Source organism: Cetorhinus maximus, chromosome 9 (assembly GCF_964194155.1).
Source record: "Cetorhinus maximus chromosome 9, sCetMax3.hap1.1, whole genome shotgun sequence".
NCBI lineage: Eukaryota > Metazoa > Chordata > Chondrichthyes > Lamniformes > Cetorhinidae > Cetorhinus > Cetorhinus maximus.
This window is the reverse complement of record NC_135887.1, coordinates 48,450,971-48,467,554: the sequence shown is the minus strand read 5'-3', so window position 1 is coordinate 48,467,554 and position 16,584 is coordinate 48,450,971. Positions and strand designations below refer to the sequence as shown.

General features: G+C 42.3%; 1 protein-coding gene across 2 annotated transcripts in view; it reads left to right on the top strand.

The window, feature by feature from the left end:
- Positions 1-16,584, top strand: part of ap2b1 (adaptor related protein complex 2 subunit beta 1) — a 273,294-nt gene that overhangs the window by 220,091 nt on the left and 36,619 nt on the right. The window lies entirely within an intron of this gene.

Here is a 16,584-nt window from a genome sequence, read left to right as displayed (position 1 = left end):
ATGAGAGAGAAAAAGGAATATGAAAATGCAACCCACATTTCATGGAAACCTTTGGAGACAAGACATTTCATAAATCACATTGATAGGCTGTGTTTTTGAATTTCATGCAGATACAGAGCATGTGTCTATTTCTCCAGCCCATGAGCTGTGAAACATTTGACGCATGCTCTATGTAATCTATAGCCTGTCACTTTCGTCTGCTGCTGCTTATAGTGGCAAGTTGTTAAAGAGACCTATTCTGGCATAGTGAAGGCTTTAACCTATTGACAGACCAGGTGGCAATTATAAATCACACAATGAAGGATAAATCCAGCAAAAAACAAATGTAGGTCAGCTGCATTCCACAAACACATTGACAGTCAAAACACTAATCCCCCTTTTCCCTTTGTCTCTCCTGTCTCTCCTCCTCCAGCCTTGTCTCTCCTCCTCCTCTCTTGTCTCCCCCCCTCCTCTCTTGTCTCCCCCCTCTCCTCCCTTGTCTCTCCTCCTCCTCCTCCCTCCTGTTCTTTCTCCCTTCCACACGCTATTCTCCCCACCTGCCCCCAGCCTGGTCATCTGACCTAATATCTCCTTATGTGGCTTGGGTGTCATATTTTGTAATACTCCTGTGAAGCATTTTGGGATGTTTCATATTAAAGACACTTTTCAATCAAAGTTTTCTGGCTCATTGTCACATCTTGGTTGATTACTCTTCTGTGAAGTGCCTCGGTTTTAATAATTGAAGTGCTGTATATATGCAAGATGCTGTTGTTGTATATGTAACAAACATGATATACGAGAAGTTGTAACAGATAGAAATCGTTCAAAATATGGTAATGAACAGACTGACCAAAATCTGACAATCTGGGGAGAGGGAAGAGTGACAATTTGCACTGTCATGATGTACACGCAATGTAATTTAAGAATAGAAAATGGATTCCAAATATTCAGTTTGGTAGCTACCCTTTTTAAAAAAAAAAGGATTTTTGAACTGTTTATTTCTGTTTAAAAATGTGTTCTGAGTAATTTTAGTCGATCTGTGACTGGTTCCTGATCATTTTCCTTCAAGCCAGTTGCAATGTGCTAGCTCCACATTAACAGAAATTCATGTGGAATAATTTATCTTGATTTCCAGTGACAGATTAACAGATTACGATGTTTTTTTTACAGATTTTATATAAAGCCAGTGACTGGATGAAAAATTACGTCTATGATAGCTTTTCTTGCAAAACTCGGGACCCCAAATGTGGTTACTGTTAAACAATTTGCTGTAGCCATAGCAACAGAACAGCAACGAAAATTGAACAGTCAGTCTGGTTAAGCCTGAGGGACCCAAGTAACCTCTTGGGGGAAAAAATTATTTGCTGCAGAGCTTATTCACAGCTGGAGCCGCCCGCCCTTCTCAGTTAAAGGCCAATGTTGGTGGCAGGCTGGCATTACCATGGCGATCACATTATACTAGCCTTTTTGCAGCACTGCAGAAAGCCTGTTGGGACGAGTGAGAGAAACCTGAATGAATTGCTGCAACCTTTCTCTGGTCATTGGGAGTTGTAAATAACTTGCTGACACAGGGAGGAGGGGCGTGATATGGTTGCTTCATCCGTGACTTCATATAAATTATAGGTCCCTGAGATGGTCTTATTCAATGTACTTCTTCACTAAAACTGCCACTATCTGCCTCTAAAATTGAACACAGCTGCGACACACCTGTTTGTTTTCCTTCTTGAAGGTTCTGCTTCTTGTGGAGTTTATGGATCCGCAAATAAATAAGCTGTAATCAATACCCTGTCCAAATGTCCACTCTTCTAATGTGAGTTTAGAAAGCCAGTGCTGGCAGGCTGTCTGACCATGAAGGGCGTTTGTTAGGAAGTAGATACAGTTTTAAGTAGTTATATGTGTATTTGTGTGTGCTAGGAATGAGTTTTAGCTTTAATCTCCAAGGTTCATTTGTATTTCTGTATTTGTGGGTTAATAGGATGAAACCTGAGTTTTAGTTTCACTTTAAAAGATGCCTGCATTTTTAATGAGTTTTATGACAATTGACTTGGAGAGTTGCGTTGTCAAGGGGGGTAGTGGTTTAGGGAAGTTAAAACAAAGTAGAAAAAAAAGTGTGCTGTTACCTAGCAACAGGGAGTCCAGAGAGAGAACACACACACACAAACCGAAAATAGTTTGAGTTCAGTTTGTCATTGTGTTCTAAAGTTAAAAGGAGTTGCCAGCAGAGGCAGCGTAGGAGGAGGGACAGATAGCAAGTTCCAAACTAAAGTTGAAGCTGATTGCCAAGTGAAGCTGGACAGGAGGGAGTTGCAGGAAGCAGGTTTCCCCAACAAAGGACACAAAAAGAGGGCCCCGAGAAGACCTTCTCGTCAAAGGGAATGAAGAGGAATCTGGAAAAGGTCCTGACAAGTGAAGTTAAGAGTGAGGAGCAGAGAAAGGCTCCAAGCTTAAAGGGAGAGGCTGCAGAAAGCAGATTTAAAGCAATATTGGCTTGCAAGAAGCCAAAAGATCCAAGGAGACAGCTGAACGGCTGTAACTCTTTACTATGGGCATGTGAAGCAGTGGTGTTCTATTGGCATGGCTGAGCCAGAGTGTGTGTGTGTGGAATAAAGCTTGAATGCACATGGTGATCCAGGGGAGAGGAATATCAGAAGGGGAATTCAAAACTGTGGAGGTGGACAATTGTGGAAGGCATCTGAGAGAGAGCATTGGTTGGGAGAAGATTCCAAAGCAAGTTTTTCAGGAGTGGAGATTCAGTGAGACCAGTTGGCTCATGGTCTGTCAAGCGTCTGGGGAGAATTGGTGAGAGATCCATAGTATCTGTTTGGAGTCGCATCTGGCACTTGGTTTCAGAGTGTGGTGTGCCTGACCACGGATCATATATTGATTTATTTGGACTGGGTACTTACTGTGAACGTTACAGTATAAGGTAGCTTTCGTAACTGGTGTTTTCCTTACGAATCTGTATTTATCTGTAAAGATGTAGTTGTGGGTGAAGGAGTATTGAAATATAGTTAATCTTTTGGTTGCTTAATAGATGTTTTATTCTTTTGTTAAAAGTTCATCAGCTAACTCCTGTGACTCTGTTCAGTAGCCACTCTTGGCGTATCTAAACAAAAAATAGCTAGGATCTTATCAAGCCGGGTTCCAACCCGGGATTTGGCTTGTCCAATAGTAACATCAACTGGGATCATAAGAAAGTGGGGGCTCGTGCGAGATTATTGTTATAAGGTGGGACCTCTTGTGGGATTGGAAATCCTTGAACATTGGTGGGATCTGTGAATCCTCTAATGAGTACCTGGAGGTACTAAGGTTGGACATAGGAGTTGGAGTTGCTGTGAGGTATATTATACAGATTGGAATTCAAAGTAACTTTGGAAGTTGCTGCAGCTTTTTTTTTACAGTTGGAAGATGTAACCCTGACCGGTTTACAAAAAGTACCAAGAGCAAGCAAATGGAATTGGTGGCTAAGTTGGAGTTAGAATTACCCAAAGGGGTGAGGAAAGCAAATATTGTTGACATAATAGCACAGCATTTGAAATTGGAAGGGATACCAGAGAGACCACATTCTCCAACGGGTGAGGCAATTGAATTGGCTAAGATTCAGTAGCAAATTAAAAAACTTGAATTGGAGGAAAAAGAAAGAGAGGAAAGGGAAAAAGAGAGAGCATTTCAAAGGGAGCGAGTAGAAAGACAGAAGTGAGATAAGGCAAGAGAATGTGACCTCCAGAGAGAAAAGTTAGCAATGGGGGGAAGAGAGAAGGAACAAGAAAAGGAATACCAGGTTAAAAGGCTGGACTTTAAAAACGGGGCCTCAGATGCTGAGGATGATTCTGATGGTGAAATGACTATCTCCAACCCAAAGCCCAGTGGGGAGATGTTTAAATTTGTGCAAGCCCTTCCAAAGTTTGAGGAAAGAGATGTAGAGGCATTTTTTATCTTGTTTGAAAATATAGCTAAGCAAATGAAGTGGCCGAAAGAGATCTGGACATTGCTCTAACAGAGTAGGTTGGCGGGTAGAGCTTAAAAGTTTGATGCACCGCTGTTAGAAGAGGTTACTGTGGATTATAACGCATTAAAAAAAGTCTATTCTTAGTGCGTATGAGTTGGTCCCTGAGGCATACAGGCAGAAATTTTGGAATATAAAGAAACAGTCTGGGCAGACCTGTATTGAGTTTGAGCAGGTAGAGTAATTTTGACTGCAGGATACAAGCATTAAAGGTTGAGACAACATATGAAGCTCCTAGGGAAATAATTCTCTTAGAAGAATTTAAAGATTCACTTCCTCCTGTAGTTAGAACCCATGTTGAAGACCAGAGGGTTAAAACACAGAGACAGACAGTGGAGATGGCTGACGATTATGAACTGGTCCATAACTCCAAACCCTTTTTCTGTCATCCCCACAAACCTGAGAGGGACAGAAGACAGGAAGGCAAGTAGCTAGGGAAGAGAAGGGACAGTTGGGAATTCCCAGGAAGCTTCTTCTCAGATCAGAAAGGAGGGCACTGAGGGTGAAGTGACATTTGAGGGCCCAAGTCTTTCCATTAGACAAGGCGGGATACATTCGGGCCGATTACTGGAGATTAAATGGTAGAACTATTGCAGTAGTAGGAACGCCTAGGAATCCTCAGGAAAGGTTGCATCAGAAAAGGAAATGGTTGTTTAAACTGTAGCAGTGGTACAGGTGAAACATATTTCTTCAGAACATACAGGGAAGGGGGGGTATGGTTCAGGATAGTCTGGAGAATTCCTCTGTTTTTTTTACTGGTGAAGGAAGTCAGGTTATTAGAGGTTCTGGATGTTTTGTTTCAAAGGGAGAAGTGTTACCTTACTCCTCCAACAAAATAAGTAAAGAAATCAAAATTTTAAGAGATACTGGGGCAGCTCAATCATTGAAGGTGGCTGTTGATACAGTTTGTGTTCTGGATACTTTTTCCTTCATAAAACTGTTACTTAGAGGCATTAATGGAATTTATGAAGCCACAAAGTCACTTTGTAAAAGGAATTGTTACGGTGGGAATTATTCCTAAATCACCTATTGAAGGGGTGGAGTTTATTCTGGGTAATGATTTGGCTGGTGGAGAAAGTAATGTGGCAATGACTGTACTGCAGCAGACAGCTGATCATACTGGTCTTAAACTTCAGAAAATTACTGTGGCCAACATGAGATGCTTATTGCTGATAAGCAATTGAAGGAAAACCTGATTAACATAGAAAACCAACTTTCATGCATAAAAGAAAAGTTTGCCAATGAAAGAGAATTGGTGAGAACAATTGAGAAGCAGTCGTGGAAAGTAGGACACTTGACTGAGGACTTGAAATGTCTAAATGGTCACCTTGTAGAAGCAAACTTCACAAAAGTCAATCTTCAGTTAAAACTTGATGAACTTCAAGCAGAAGAAGTCGCTATGAAATATTGTGGAAAATCCCTTGAAGAAAAGGAATTGTTGGTACATCAGAATAATTGGTTGCAGAATTAAAAACCAAAACTAACGAACTGTTAGAACTTCGCCATGAAAAGAACAATCAGATTCTTGAACTTGAAAGCAATCTGGAGAAAATGAAAGAGGAGATGTGTGATATAGTGTGTCACAGTTCTGAAGTTGTTCCTGTCAATAAAAATTCCTTGCCAAATTGTGGTGTAGTTCAGCAAAGAACTGATCCAAGTAACATTACTGATGTATTGACTTCAGTAATAAGCAATATGAAAGCAACTAAAGTGCCTGCAGAATTGGGAATTAAGTGTCAACAAAAAGGACTGAAGTTGCAAAAAGATCTGGAAAGATCGACGACCAGTGACACTGATTTAAAAGTGCTTGTCCATGCTAATACACGAAATACAGCAGCTGGAATCCAGGCAAGTGGGCAGTTTGCAAAAGACCATTCAAAACCTGTGGAGAAGAGGCATGATATGGTTCATGGATTATACAAAAGAGCTCAAGCGTTAGAATGAACTATGAAACTCCAAAGGGAGAAAATAATTGATGCTGCTCAAATGAGAAGTGGAAAAGACCTGTTCGAAATGGGATTGGGAGAAACAACAAGATCATAAGTTCAAAGATCAAACCAAGCAGGAATACGAAACCCTTCTGTGCGAACATAAAAAGCATCTCAACATCCTAAAAGGGATTTTGACCAGAAAAGAAATGAGATGCTAATGCACAAAAATGCCATTTTGACTTTGATAAATCAAAATGAGATACCACATTTGAGTAAATAGAATGTAATAAGCTATTCTTAGAGGTTTATGATAAGTTTATGTGAAGCGAATGTAAGGCCATTGTAAAGAATTCTTCATTGTTGTGAAGCTTGTTTTCTTGCAAGGGGAGGGTGTTAGGAAATAGAGACAGTATGTGTATTTGTGTGCGCTAGGAATGAGTTTTAGCTTTAATGTCCAAAGTTCATTTGTATTTCTGTATTTGTGGGTTAATAGGTTGAAACCTGAGTTTTAGTTTCACTTTGAAAGATGCCTGCATTTTTAATGCGTTTTATGATCCTTGAAGTGGAGAGTTGTGTTATCGGGAGGAGGAGGGTGGGGTAGTGGTTTAGGGAAGTTAAAAGAAAGTAGAAAAAACTGTGCTGCAACAAGGGTCCAGAGAGAGAGGCGACATGCATGCACACACGCAAGAACCAGAACCAGCCTGAGCTCAGTTGGTAATTGTGCTCTAAAGTTAAAAGGAGTTACCAGCAGAGCCAGCATAGGAGAAGAGACAGATAGCAAGTCCCAAACTAAAGTTGAAACCAGCTGCCAAAAGAAGCTGGACAGGAGGGAGTTACAGGAAGCAGGTTTCCCCAAAGAACAGAAGAAGAGAGGCCCCGAGAAGTCAAAGGGAATGAAGAGGAATCTGGAAAAGGCCTTGTTAAGTAAAGTTGAGTGAGGAGCAGAGAAAGGCTCCAAGCTTAAAGAGAGAAGCTGCAGGATGCAGATTTAAAGCAATATTGGCTTGCAAGAAGCCAGAAAATTCAAGGAGACAGCTGAAGGGCCGTAACTCTTTACTATGGCCATGCGAAGCAGTGGTGTTCTGTTGGCACAGTTGAATCAGTGTGTGTGTGTGCTTGGAAGAAAGCTTGTGGTGATCCAGGGGAGAGGAACATCAAAAGGAGAATTCGAAACCTCGGAGGTGGACCCTTGTGAAAGTCATCTGAGCGAAAGCATTGTTAGGGAGAAGATTCCAAAGCAAGTTTTTCAGGGGTGGAGATTAGAAACCTTCATGTGAGTTCAGTGAGACCAGTTGGCTCATGGTCTGTCAAGCGTCTGGGGAGAATTGATTAGAGATCCATAGCATCTGTTTGGGGTCGCATCTGGCACTTGGTTTCAGAGTATGGTGTGCCTGACCACAGGTCGTCTATTGGTTTACATGTGCTGTGTACTTAGTGTGAATACTAGAGTATAAGTTAGCTTTTGTAACTGGTGTTATCCTTGCAAACCTGTATATATCTGTAAAGGTTTAATTGTGGTTGGAGTATTGTAATATAGTTAATCTTTTGGTTGCTTAATGTTTTATCCTTTTGTTAGAAGTTCATCAGCTAACTCCTTTGACTCTCTTCAGTAGCCACTCTCCGTGTATCTAAACAAAAAATAAAAGTTAGGATCTATCAAGCCGGTTTCCACCCTGGGATCTGGCTTGTCCAGTAATAACTTCAGCTGGGATCATATCACATTGTAGCTGAGCTCGATGCTGTCCTTATTCCACACCATGTCAATGGTTCCAAAAAGGTCCACTAGTTATCAGTTAGGAAAATGGAGAAAATTGGATTTATCTTTCCCAAACTGGTCAATTTAAAACTCCATGTGCAAACTGCCCACACTTGTCCATTTAAAATGCTGCCTGCTGTGGCTGCACCAACTGACCTTAGTCTGTTCCCATGAGCTTCTCATCAGCACCCACCCATTCCCCTCATGCATCACTCCCATCTTCCCAAGTTCTCTGCTCAAGCTGGTTTGCAGTTTGTACCCTTCAGTGCAACATCTACTAGGCTATTATTGCTATGGCAGTCTGCAATTGCAGTACAGTAGTGAAGCACATATGGCACTGAAATGTAGCTTTGGGCTTTATGAGGAGCCTGCAGGTTTAAGTTGCATCTACTGTACCAGCAATGTCAGGGAGCCAAAAGTAGGAATCTTGGCACTCTCTTTTACCTCTTGGCCAAAGAGGATCTGAGGCAGTTTGCAATGTTCCAACTACTGTCCCAACTGAGTTCAACTAAGTACAGATTTGGAGTCAAGCATGGAGCCTCCTGGTGTGTGTGGCTCAGTAACACACCTCACTCTGCATTTCCCACTAATCCATCCCATAGGTATGTGTAGCTCGCATATGTCCCTTTTGCATTTTCAGCAATGAAAAAGACATTGCATATAATGGGAATTTTCCTTCCTTATAATTCAAGAATGCAGCGAATTAGATTCATATGTTCTCCTCCTCCTCCTCTCCACACCCCTCCCCCCCCCCCCCCCCCCCAACAATGTTTGTGATGGCCCCTGTACTAGCTAATATTATCTCCGGACATCTGCTTCATTGTAAACAAGCTCGCTTCATCTCTGTTGGGGGGCCTTTTTAATGTTTGGAGTTCAAACGCATCAAGATTGCATTACTGTCATTGCTTTGGCTTTTTCTCTTAAGAGGCCTTCTCATTTTGTAGAAAACAGGATCAGAGTAGGCAGCGTCAAAAGCCTTCCTAAATTTGTTTTTTCAGTTATGCATTGCTATTTATATTTTACCTGCATAAAAATTACAGTATTAGCAGAACACTAGATACCTGTTATAATATAATCTGATGGCTTTAAGTGGTTTATGAATTTCACGTACTCCCAGAGTTAATTTATAATCACTCCCTACTCTTGGTCTTTTTGTAATTATATAATGGCCAATTCATTGCACGATTGTCTTTTAAAACGACTGCAAGTTCTGACCGAAAATATTTGTTTCCCATTTTTGGTGCAGTTTCAGTGGGGCGGACAGCCCTCTGGTACCTCAACGCAAGTGGCTGTTCACTATCTGTGAGTGCTAATAGGCTATTCAGTCATGGAGGACATTACTGTTGATCTTAATCTTTGTTGCTCAAAATCTTTATAGCGGGAAGTCATTGGATAGCTATGACAAGCCTGGCAGTTTTCCCTGCTACCCCAAAAGTTCTGAAGCCAGTTGCAGTGCCACCTTGCTGAGATCAGCAAACTCAGCACAGTTCAGGGATCCAGCCTGAGCTTCCATATAGAAAGGGTTTAGTACTACACTTGGTGGGTGTGGCAACACACTGATCCACCAGGGGTGCTTATAGTTTGGATTCATTTCAAGGATTGAGATATATACAGGAACTTTGTGATGTTGGTTGATTTCAAAACAATTTAGTGTCCACTTGCTAGGATTGCTGATACAAGCCTTGAGCTATAAGATGGGGCAAGTTATCGAGTGAAGCCTTCCCTACTTGCACTAATCTCCCAGAGGAACGGCAGTGTGAATTTATCCATTTTACACCAGCTATTCCTGTGCCTTATCTTGCATGAAGATGCTAAGTGCTGAATTGTTTTTTCTGCTATGGGCTCCAGGCTGTTAGAAATTGAAGAGAAACTATTTTGCAGAGCAGTGGCAAAGGACTGAACGGCCTACTCTTGCCCCTGATTCGTATGTTCTTAGTGCCAAAACCTGTTTCACGCAGAACCCTTCCACTCAGCCGAGGAGGGCCTTTATCTCATCAATCTGGATTTGATTCAAAACCAATTGCCTGAGGTGAAATGCTTCTGTGCTATACCACTGTGCTGACTAAACCCCAGTTGATATATTTTTGACTAATTCCGATAACTAGCTTCAGTCACAGTTTGACCTCAACAATCTTGATAAACATCTGAGTTTTTGGCTCACTTGCCATTCACTGTGTCTAAACAGTGTGAAGTGACAATAAGAGCAAACAGGATACTGGTTAAATTGCCAGATCAGTTGTATTCAAATCCCCAAAAATTGTCAGGTTGCATCTAGAGTATTTTTTAATTCTGGCCTGAGAGGCTGTACAGGAGACAGCAGCTAGGGTCATCCAAATGCCAGAGAATTTTGAGGTATGATTCAATGAGCTCGAGCCCTTTAACCTTAAAAATGCTTCCAACAGCCATGTACAAGTATATAACAAATGAAACAACTTACCTTCATAAAACACCTTTGCAGGAAAAATGACTCTAGGTGCTTCAGAGAGGAAGAAAGCAACAGCCTAAGGGCTAGTGACTTGTTAAAGGGGAGAAGGGTGGGAGGCTTTAGGGCCATTCTAAAAGTTTGAGTTCAATCATTTGAATGTTCCACCAGAAGAGAGGCAAGGTTGGATAAGATACAGATGACAGGATTTTGGAGGAGTTAGAATTTATGCAAGGTACAAGGTGGAAGGCCGGCAAGGAAGGCATTGGAGATTGAGAGTCTGGAGATGATGGTTTTTGAAGGTTTGGGAAGGGTTAGTGGGGGAAGAGACAGTGAAAATAAATGGTTTTACTGTTGGACAGAATATGGTTTTTGAAGCTCAGCTATGCATTGAACAAAATGCTAGGATTTCTGAAATGAGCATCAAGGGAAAGGGTTGGCAATGGCATAAAAAGAGCTGGGTTTTGGTGTGGGAGGGGTGGGGAGGTAGCAAGAAGAGTGATGGCTTTGGTCCTCCCAGTGTTTATTTGGAAGCAGTCAGGCTCTTCCACAAGTTCATTTTCAGCAGTGGGAAATTATGGGGTGATAAAGTTGTGCATCATCAGCATACATTTGAAAGTTGACCCTCTGACTGGGAGGTATTATGTAGATGAGGGGGGCCAAGGATGGATCCTTGAAGAGAAATCATTGCAGGTGTCATAGCTACATAACAGATAAGAATGGAAACAAACAATAGCCACTCAGTAGAGGCAGATGTTGGTGGAGTAACTAACCATGTTTAATATTGCAGATTTTTTTTATCCATTCATGGAATGTGGGCGTTGCCAGCTAGGCCAGCATTTATTGCCCATCCCCAATTGCTCTTGAGAAGTTGGTGGTGCATGTCCATGTGGTATACCTGCAAGGTACACCCACAATGCTGTTAGGGAGGAAGTTCCAGGATTTTGACCCAGCAACAGTGAAGGAATGGCGATATAGTTCCAAGTCAGGATGATGAGTGGCTTGGAGGGGAACTTGTGCCTCCTGCCCTTGTCCTTCTAGATTGTAGCGGTCATGGGTTTGGAAGGTGCTGTCTAAGGAGCCTTGGTAAGTTTCTGCAGTGCAGCTTGTAGATGGTACACACTGGACAGGTTTTGGGGAGTCAGGAGGTAAGTTACTGCCACAGGATTCAGAGCCTCTGACCTGTTCTTGTAACCACAGTATTTATATGGCTAATCAATTCAGTTTCTGATCAATGCTAACCCCCAGGATGTTGATAGTGGGGGTTTCAGCGATGGTAATACTATTGAATTGTGGTTCTTGGAGAACAAGGAGAGATAGACATGTTAATGAAAACAGGTGATGGGTATTTGAACACATAAAAATAGGAGATAGCTGAGGCACTGGTGAGGAGTGTTGACTCTGTACCAAGTCAATAAACACTCTCAGGAAATGAAAGATAACATTCTATGTCTGAGTTTTGACTTCACCGTCTGGTGTGGACCTCATTAACATTGAGGTCACAGGAGGGACACAAGTAACATCCCAGTAAATGAAAGTGTTTTGTGCTGAGTTAGGCAAAGTGCCTGAACATCAGATTTTTTTTCCAATAAGATGTTTGCCATTCATTTTCTGATTACCATAAATTCAAAGTGATATATACAGAAGATTACATGTCTCATAGGACAAAGATTCTATTTTTGGCACACTCCAGTTTTGTAAATGCAATTTATGCACATGGGAACAACAGGTGCTGTGAAATAGTGCTTAAATCTGTGTTAGGCGAGACAAGTTGAAGTAGCTCAGAACGTAACTGAGTAGGTTTAATGTATCTGCAGCATGCTTACAGTCAATTGCAGGAGAATTGGAGTGGTTAAAGATGCAAGAAAGACAAAAACTAAGCAGCAGAGGTCTGTATTAAATTATAACAGAACTTGAAGCTATAAAAGAGAATTTAAATATACTTGGTTGGTAATATCATAGCACTATCTGCCATAACCTGTGATGTTGATATAATTGCTATTGATCATGGTTTTACTAACAAATGTGGCCTTGCTACCCAGTTGACATCACAGTTTTTAAGTCCAGGAATACTGCAACCATTTGTCATTTATTGCAATAGGAAAAATTACACAGTTTCACTTAAAAAAAAAAGACAGATTTGGGCACAATTGTATTAAACGTTAACTGCATTTTCGTGGTAGATGTTGCAAATCTCTGGATTTTGAAAGGTAATGAGATTTAAGTACACAGCCCATTGGCATTGTGCCTAGTACACAAATACATCATATTATGAGCAGTTAGGATAAAGGTTCACAGTCAGGGATCTCTCAGACTTTTTTTCTGATCTCAGCTGATATACCAGGAAAGAGACAGCAGAGTTCAGCTATAACCTCCAGGGAAGAAGAGGAATAGAGTCAAGTCCAGCTTTTCAAGCAGCACTGGTTGGATGGCCTTCAACTGAACTATGCTGGGACCAGTGTACTGGCATTTGTATAACTAGGGCTGTAGAGGGGGCTTTAAACTTAACGGTGGGGGGAGATTTGGAAAGTTAAAGAGAAAGGATAAGGCAGTAGTGCAGGGTAGTGATGCGGATAATGATACCAGAGTGTGACGGAAGGGACAATGTACAAATATGAGGGCCCCAGCAAATTTGGTCAGCACAGGAAAAATGGTAAAAAGACAGAGTTGAGGCTCTTTATCTGAATGCACGTAGCACCATCATCATCCCTGGGCATGTCCTGATCCGCTGGCAGGACAGACACAGCAAAAGTGGTGGCACAGTGGTATACAGCCGGGAGGGAGTTGCCCTGGGTGACCTCAACATCAACTCCGGACCCCATGGTATCTCATGGCACCAGGTCAAACATGGGCAAGGAAACCACCTGTTGATGACAATGTACCATCCCACCCTTAGCTGATGAATCAGTACTCCTCCATGTTGAACACTACTTGGAAGAAGCACTGAGGGTGGCAAAGACGCAGAATGTACTCTGAGTGGGGGACTTCAATGTCCAACACCAAGAGTGGCTCGGTTGCCCATTACTGACCAAGCTGGCCAAGTCCTAAAAGACATAGCTGCTAGACTGAGTCCGCAGCAGGGGGTGAGAGAACAAGCAAGAGGAAAAACCTACTTGACCTCTTCCTCACTAACCTACCTGTTGCAGATGCATCTGTCCATGACAGTAATGGTAGAAGTGACCACCACACAGTCCTTGTGAAGATGAAGTCCCATCTTCACATTGAGGATATACCCTCCATCATGTTGTGTGGCACTACCGCTGTGCTAAGTGAGAGAGATTTCGAACAGATCTAGCAACTTGTAACTGAGCATCCATGAAGCACTGTGGACCATCAGCAGCGTTATAATTGTACTCAATCGCAATCTGTAACCCCATGGCCCGGCATATCCCACACTCTACCATCCGCATCAAGCTGGGGAATCAACCCTGGTTCAATGGGAGTGCAGGAGGGCATGCCAGGAGCAGTACCAAGCATACCTAAAAATGAGGTGTCAACCTGGTGAAGCTACAAAACAGGACTGCTTGCATGCCAAACAGCAGAAGCAGCAAGTGATAGACAAAGCTTAGTGATCTCACAACCATTGGATCAGTCCTAAGCTCTGTAGTCCTGCCACATCCATTCGTGAATGGTGGTGGACAATTAAGCAAGTAACTGGAAGAGGAGGCATCACAAATATCCCCATCCTCAATGATGGGGGAGCCCAGCACATCAGTGCAAAAGACAAGGCTGAAACATTTCCAGCCTCTTAAGCCAGAAGTGGCAAGTGGATGATTCAACTCAGCCTCCTCCTCAGGTCCCTAGCATTGCAGATGCCAGTCTACAACCAATTCAATTCACTCCACGTGATATCAAGCAACGGCTGAAGGCACTGGATACTGCCAAGGATATTGGCCCTGACAATGTTCCGGCAATAATACTGATAACTTGTGCTCCAGAACTAACCGTGCCCCTTGCCAAACTGTTCCAGTACAGCTACAACACTGGCATCTAGCTATCAACATGGAAAATTGCCTAGTTATGTCCTGTACACAAAAAGCAGGATAAACCTAATCTGGCCAATACCTGTCCCATCATTCTACTCTCAATCATCAGCAAAGCAACAGTGCTATCAAGTGACACCTACTCACCAATTACCTGCTCACTGATGCTCCCTTTGGGTTCTACCAGGGTCACTCAGCTCCTGACCTCATTACAGCCTCGGTCCAAATATGGACAAAAAAGTTGAACTGAAAAGTTGAGGTGAGAGTGACTTGATATCAAGGCAGCATTTGTCCATGTGTAGCCCGAGCAAAACTGGAGTCATGAGCTTCAGAGGGAAAACTCTTTGCCGAACCTCTAGTTGAAGTCATACCTAGCACAAAGGAAGATGATTCTGATGGTTGGAGGTCAATCAGCTCTGTCCCAGGTCATCACTGCAGGAGTCCCTCAGTGTCCTAGGCCCAACCATTTTCAGCTGCTTCATCAATGACCTTCCCTTTATCATAAGGTCAGAAATGGGGCTGTTCGGGAATGACCGCACAATGTTCACCATTCGTGACTCCTCAGATACTAAAGTAGTCCATGTCCAAATGCAGTAAGACCTGGACAATATCCAGGCTTGGGCTGAAGAGTGGCAAGTAACATTCATGCCAGGCAATGACCATCTCCAACAAGAGACAATGTAACCATCACCCCTTGACATTCAATGGTATTGCCATCGCTGAATCCCCCACTATCAACATCCTGGGGGTCACGATTGACCAGAAACTGAAGTGGACCAGCCATATAAATACTTTGGCTACAAAAGCAGGTCAGAGGCTGGGAATTCTATGGAATATAACTCCTGACTCCCCAAAGCCTGTCCACCCTCTTGAAAGCACAAGTCAGGAGTGTAATGGAATACTCTACATTTGCCTGGATGAGTGTAGCTCCAACAACATTCGAGAACTCCAACACATCCAGGCCCATTTATTTGGCACCACATACACTGCAATAAATATTCACTCCCTCCATAATGATGCATGGCAGTAGCATGTATCATCTACAAGATGCACTGCAACAACTAGAAAATCAGCATACTATCAGACAGAGTCAACATGGTTTTGTGAACCGAGAATTAAATTTGACACATTTATTGGAGTTCTTTGAGGATGTAACATGCAGGGTGGGTAAAGGGGAATCAGGAGATATAGTGTATTTTCATTTCCAATAGGCATTTGTCAAGGTTATAACACAAGGTAGGAGCTCATGATGTTGGCGGTGAAATATTAGCATGGATAGAGGATTGGCTAACTAACAGGAAATAAGAGAGTAGGGATAAATGGGTCATTTTCAGGTTGGCAGCTAGTAATTAGTGGAGTGCCACAGGAATTAGTGCTGGGGCCTCAACTGTTTATGAGCTACATTAATGACTTGGAAGAAAGAACAGACTGTATTGGAGCCAAATTTGCTGCTGATACAAATATAGGTAGGAAAGCAAGCTGTGAGGAGGATACAAAGAGTCTGCAAAGGGAAACGCATAGGTGAAATGAGTAGGAAAAAAATTGCAGGTGGAGAATGTGGGAAAATGTGAGGTTGGCAAGAAAAATATAAAAGCAGAACATTGAAGTAGAGACTGCAGAATACTGCAGTACAGAGGAATCTGGACGTCCTTATACATGAGTCACAAAGTTAGCATGCAGGAACAGCAAGTGATTGAGAAGGCAAATAGAACAAAGACCTTCATTGCAAGGGGGATGGAGTATAAAAGTAGGGAAGTCTTGCTGCAGCTGTATGGAACATTGGTGAGACCACACCTGGAGTAGTTTGTGATGTTTTGGCCACCTTACTTAAGGAGGGATATACTTGTGTTAGAAGTTGTTCCGAGAATGCACATTAGGGTGATTCCTGGATAAAGGGGTTATCTTATGATGAAAAGTTGAGCAGGTTGGGCCTGTACTCATTGGCATTTAGAAGAATGAAAAGTGACCTTATTGAAACATATAAGATTCTGTGGGGGCTTGACAGGATGGATGCTGAGAGGATAGTTCCCCTCCTGGGGGAATCTATAACTAGGGGACACAGTTTAAAATTAAGGGGTCTCCCATTTAAGACTGTAATGAGGAGAAATTCTCAGAGGGTCGATAGTCTTTGGAATTCTCTTCCACAGAGAGCATGGAGACTGGGCCGTTGAATATATTCAAGACTGATTTAGACAGATTTCTGGTTGACAAGGGAGTTAAGGGTTTTGAGGAACAGACAGGAAAGTGAAGTTGAGGCCGCAGTCAAATCAGCCGTGATCTTATCGAATGGTGGATCAGCCTCTGAAGTGCCGAATGGCCTACTCCTGCTCCTACTACTTATAATCTAATTCTGCCACACCTTGTAGTAATTTGTACAAAAACTGTGAAATGTCTAGGAGCAGGCTACTTATTCAAGTAATAGTGTACAATAAATCTTTTAATGTGGAATTTGTGTTTTTGATTTGCTTTAGCATGTAGGTTCAACTTAAAGATGCCTTGTTAGAATG